At 38.4% G+C, this 6,167-nt stretch overlaps 1 long non-coding RNA gene across 1 annotated transcript in view; it reads right to left on the reverse strand.

Annotated features, from left to right (window-relative positions):
• LOC141744025 (uncharacterized) overlaps positions 1–3,171 on the reverse strand; it is a 58,294-nt gene extending 55,123 nt beyond the window's left edge. Inside the window, exon 1 of the long non-coding RNA XR_012587315.1 lies at positions 3,096–3,171. This is a non-coding gene — a long non-coding RNA (uncharacterized LOC141744025). The remainder of the gene's footprint in view (positions 1–3,095) is intronic.
• Between the last annotated feature and the right edge of the window lie 2,996 nt (positions 3,172–6,167).

Genomic DNA, 6,167 nt, shown 5'->3' on the forward strand with positions numbered 1-6,167 from the left:
GGGTAAAAAGCTATTAATTTTGCTTTGTTACTTTTTTTGACTTCCAGGTCATTTCCACCTTGATCCTGCATCAAATCCATGCAGCTCAGTTCTTTGGTAACTCTGTTTTGCAGCATAACGTTCTTGCATAGTCAAGGTAGAATCATCAATAGCTTTCTTGTGGCCCTAACATATTTTACAGCTTCAGAGTTTCTACAAGCGACTATAGTAAGATAATCACCAGTCCTCAGATCCTCAGCCACATTGTCAAGCAAAATATTTTCTTTTCTCTACTAACTGCAGCCAGAGCACTGAGATCAAACGCTGAGAGGCGATTCTCCTTCTAAAGAAACTAACCAGGTGCTATAAGGTGGGTCACGGCTAGTGCATAAGAATTTTTTCACATACTAATATTGTAGCTATAGGAAAGGCTATTCTGTAAAGTTTGAACATTTAGAAGGCTAGATGGACTTTTAAATGCTTTCTTTCTAATCAAGTATTAAAATTAGTTAAAATGATGTTATTTTTATCTTCTCTTCTTCAACTGACATTCTTCTCTTCCTTTATTTTATCTTCTTCAGTTATATGGGCTTTTACTATGATGATAAGAAACTCCTGTACAGCTGGATACTTGTGGGGGAAACATCAGCAGGTAAGTATGATTTCTTTTAGAATTCATACTTAATATAATATGTATGTTAAAGTGGCTGTTACAGTTTGAAGACCCACAACAATTTGTTGTCTTTTCGACAGTTATTCTATCACCTGACGACCCCTCCGCACCCGGGAAGGGGAATCGGGGAAAAAACAAGGAAACCCAAGAGTTGAAAGAGAAACAGACTTAACAGAGTAGGAATAGATAGTTAACATTAATAATACTAAAGAACCAGTATTGATCCTGATACCAATATAAAATACAGAAGGATTATACTGAGCCCATTCTATCAGCAGGAAGCTGTGCACTCCCAGCAGGGAACAGCAAAAGTCAGACACTGCAAGTGCTGAGGCTTCAGGAGGAAGGGAAGGGCTCAGGCATCTGGCACCAGGGCAAGAAGTTCTCAGGATTGCAGCCATCATAGAAGAGATAGAAATCCTCAGCAAATGTTCTAATTTATATTGAATGTGCCGTTCATGGTATGAAACAATCCTGTTGGCCAGCCTGGGTCAAGTGCCCAGGTCTCACTCCTCCTCATCCCCACTTCTGACAAGGCTCAAAAACACTGAGACCTTGAAACCCACACACCACGGCTGGCTATAAAGTAAATATTTTCACAAATTCAGACACTAGAGTCTTCTAGAAATGCAGTTTTTTGAAGTATTAAAAGAGACCTTATTGGAAAGTAAAATTGCTGAAAGAGAAATTAATCCTGTGTCACTCAAACTAGGACAGCGGCCCGAAAAAGAAAAATAAAAAAGAATTTGCAGTATATTTTCCTCATTTTTGTCCCCTCTTTTGAGAGGCATTCAAGTCCCTTTAAGTCAATTTAAGGTCAAAGGATGAAAATATGAAAAAGTGGAGCTGTCAGACACCCAGACATGTGTATCAGAAATAATCTTGTTCCCATAGGAAAGTGGTATAAAAACAGTGGATAATCACATCCTCTATTGTTGTCCTCTTCAATGTAATTGGAGGTAGAAGGCAATGGGTGCTACTCTACTTCTGGTAGTTTTGTCCATTATTTAATGTAATGTAGCCTACATCAAGCTATGTTTTGGAGGGGAGGTTTTTTATTATTTATCACATATCTCCACTACTCATGCCTTCTCCCCTATCTTCAGGCAGCAGGGCACAAAGATTGGTTCTGAATTTGTAGAACAGTTATGAAAGTATTTTACATGATGATTCTTTTTTTTTTTTCTTTTTTTTTGGGGCGGCAGGGTGGTGAAGTTAGTGACTTTATCGAATAACCCCACTGAGTGGTGGCTATCTTTAACTTGTGGCCACAGTCAAGACGGCTGTGTTGTTTTTATGTTAACGGCAGGATAAATTTGATTAAATGCATAAAAATAGGTTGTAGCCTTCCCATGTTCAGATGATATACTCAGTGCTACTTACAGCAGTGGCACTGTGGTGTGATCAGGAGATATAATGCTTTTGTGTTTTTCAAGTCAGTGATTTCTGTGACTGTGACAAAACATTTGCTAGATTTCTGCCTTCAATCAATAAAAAAATCACATAGAATTTGCAAATAACAACTTTGCACAGATGACCATGGCTATTTTTCTATATGCTAAGGTCAAATTATATTTGAACATGAAATCAGCAGGTTTCCAAACAACTTTTATGTGATGAGATCTTCACACAATAAAACAGTCTGTTTCAAAACAGGATTTGAAAAGTACTGTTCTGTATTGATTTTGTAGTACGATTCGCAAATGAGGTGTAAGGAGAGCATTTCTATTTGCAATTTCCATTTGTACTGAAAATAAAATGAGAATTTTTATTTTTTATTCCGTTTCTATATTTTTATGTTTTCTGAGTTGCCTGAGATATTCATGACACTTTCATGAATATTCATTCACTTTATAGAGCATATTCAGTAGGAGGGGAAATGGTGACATTAAATAATTATATAAGGAACTCTACCAAAGCAAATCTCACCAAGATTTTGTGTAAGGTGAGGGAAGCCATTTCATTTCTGTGTGTGTATCTAGGTCAGTATTTTTTGTCTGTAGTTACAGTCATAGCTAAACATACTCATAATCCAGAGAGACAAACACATCATCTAGATGTAACAATTTGGAGGAGATGTAAGACAATTCTGAATAACATTTTAAAGGATATTAAGGCAGACATCTTAAGTGGTTTATGAAGATTCATAAAAGAGAAAATGACTGAGACCTCAGTGATGACATTCACCTGAGACACATTAATTATAGATTCCTTGTCATTCAGGATTAATGTATGTCTAACCACAATTTAAAAGGGGCAGACTGAACAAAGACTGGAAAAAATGTAGTTTTATGCTGAACAAGAGGCAACATAAGAGATAGCAGAGCCTTACTGTGCCTATACTCACTGCATTATATTTCCCTTCCTCTACAACATAACACATGCTGACTTTTTTTAAGGTACTGTGAGACAGAGATAATAGAAAAAGTCAAAGACTACTTACCCATTTCCAATAATGAAGGCAAAAATAAAGAAGCATATGACAAAAACGTTCTTTTCCTGCTCTTACTTGCTATCTAGGTCAAGCAACTGGCAAGTCAACAATAAGTAGTACCTCATGTCCCACTTAACTGAGCAGACATACAGAAACCAATGGACACTTTGGCTTATAACAAGGTAAAAGATCCGTCTAGACATTCATTCTGTCCATTCTGCATATCCATCTACATTGCTGCCATTTAATTTTTTCAAGATCTGACTTGCTGTAAGGTAGTTCAGTGAAAGGGAATTAAAATGTAAACAATTTTTTCTCTCTGTCTGTGACATAGCCTCTTAAACCGTCAAAAGCTAACAGATTTATCTGTGGTAAAAGAGCACTCTTCATAATAAATTACGATTTATGCCCACAGGTCAGAAGGACCCTTTGTCTCCCCGTACAAAATATAAAGATGACACAATGACATTTATCTCCGTGGGGCTTCTCTAACAACATTTCTAATGGAGAACAATATATTACACATCTATAACAAAACGCTAAACTGACTGCAGGTCCACAAAAAATCTTTTTAAAAAGTGTGATACTCACACAGTACACTACAGACACTGAAACTACCCACAGTAACTTTTTGTGCAATTAAATTAGAATAGATTACATGTCACTCATGAATTATCTTCTGCTCTTCTACAGTAATTCATTTAATTGGCCTCAATGATCAACTCTGAGGTTTCTCATCTCTAGTGAATTTGTTCTGCCCAGGAGCAGGGTTTGCAGGAGATATATCAATTCTGAACACTTTTCTTCAGTTCACTCCAGGTTCTCAAGTGACTACATGACTAGACATGCATGAGGATTTAGCAAAAGTCACCAAAAAACATAATGCAGACAATTATTAAAATATCACTTTAAAGTTCCTGATTAGTTTCTATTTATCCAGCAAGGCATGTTTTTAAATTTATTTCTCACCAGGTTATCTTTGATCAAGTAACATCCAGAGTTAAAAGAATATAGCCAGCTATAATATTGCATTTAGCACCTGATATTTAAGCTTGAAAGTGGTGGATATACAGAATTAACAGCAATAGATCCTGTAGTCATAGTGTAGGACAATATTACTGAAAGTATGTGTCAGTAGCTGAAATCCCTCTAATCAGGTTGCAGAGGATCAGACTTAGGTTTTTTTGATTTGTTTTAATGCTATTTAAAGCAGACCAGTATCATGAAGAAGAAACTATTTGAAAGTGAAAGGCATACAAATTAGGACAGGGAGATCAAGATACTAATTCAATGTAGTAAAAATTTTCCTTTACCATTTTTGTGTGTATGTATGAGCACGGGTAGGTATGGATATATAGGTACTACTGGGTGTGTTTTACTGGGTACCTGCAAAATCTGTAAAAAGCACCAACATTTTCGTTTAGAAAAATCAAGCCCATCTAAGTTAAACAGTGGTCACTTTAAAATGCTTCCTCCCCTACAAATGTGTTTGTTTTACTATTCTGATAGAAGCATTTTTCTCCTTTTTTCTGAAACAGGGTTTTCAAAGTTCAGAAATGGAAACCTTCTCTGTTTCCAGGGAAAAGGACTTCTCTTTATCCACAGGTCTGCTTGCAAACCTCAGCACAAGCATTCCCACAACAGTAATATATCTATGGCTCTCTGTTAGATCACGTAGTCAGCCACCTAGCACACAACATTAACCTACTACTGTATTGAGTTGCCTCTGAAGAGAATTCTGACAGGAGAGTGTTGTGTTTGGGCCAGGCTGGCCAATGACAAGATGATAGATACTCTCCCCCAACTCTCACTCCAAGAGGAGAAAGAAGAAAGGTAAAGAGATTTATGAGTTTAGAAAAAACTAAACTACTTAAATGAAAAATTAATAATAAAATAAAAAAGGAAATAACGAAATAGATGCAATATATACAAACATACACAAATCCACATCAAGCTCCCAGGGAGATGTCACTGGCAGGCACTGGGAAAGTCCCAGACTGGACTCAGTGACAAATGGGAACTGGAACACACTGACCAGGATCAAAAGGCAGACGAGCTGATGGGGTCCCCCTCAGACATCAGCCATTGAGGAAACAGCCCATTGACAAAGAGCCCACTGGAGAAGACCCAAAGAAGAAAAGCCCTCAGAAAAGAGCCCTTGGAGCTTTGACACCGAGCATGGCAGATGGGACGGAGCACCCCATTGGTCAGTTTGGGTCACCTGACCTGCCCACAGGGTAAACACCCGAGTCAGCTGACCCTGGTTGCCACGGCAACGAGTGTGAGCAAGGGCCTCTCCCTGGACAGGCCGCTGGCTCTGCTCCACCCCAAACCGGGGCAGAGTCAGCCAGGAAGATCAGGCCTGAGGTTCTCCCTTTGCAGCAGAGGCAGGAGCACCAAAGAGATGTCAGGAAACTGCTCCACACCAATTCAGTTCTCCACTCTCTTTCCCACTTGGGTAGGGAATGAGCAGCAGCAGGAAGGGCAATTGGAAGCTTTCATAAGAGGAGAAAAAAAGGGGAAGAAAAATATGTCTCTTTAAAGTTAGACCCAGAGAGTCTAACAAAAGCACAGATGGATTAATATCTTTTTCCATTATATTCCTACATGACCTCACATCAGTCACAAAGTAAAAACGTTAATCAAAAAAGAGTTTACTGCATTTTAGAGGGAGGACTGACTGAACTAAAATTTGAATGAAAATATGAAGTCCAGGTATTTTTGTGAAATAATTTGGAGACCATTTAAAATAACAGTAAACAAGCAAGTTAATGCCTAAAGAGAAACTGTAATCAAAGCTGAGAAATCCGGCAGGAAGGTGAAAAGAATTTTTGAAACTGGGAATCTCTGGATTACACGCCCTAGTTCTCACGAAGCACTTTGGTCTCTGACATGTGCTGAAATGGCAACACAGCAGGACGCAAGCAATCAAGATTTGTGGTGTGTGTCAGGGGTATCTTCCTGGTACAAGTATCACGGTGATGCACAGTGGGATCTGCTAGTCACACAAAAAGGAAGAACTGGGCAGCGATGAGATAACCAGCGGCAGCCTTACATAGCCAGTAGATCAAAGGGAGTGAT

This window comes from Larus michahellis, chromosome 5, assembly GCF_964199755.1.
Source record: "Larus michahellis chromosome 5, bLarMic1.1, whole genome shotgun sequence".
NCBI classification, from domain to species: Eukaryota; Metazoa; Chordata; class Aves; order Charadriiformes; family Laridae; genus Larus; species Larus michahellis.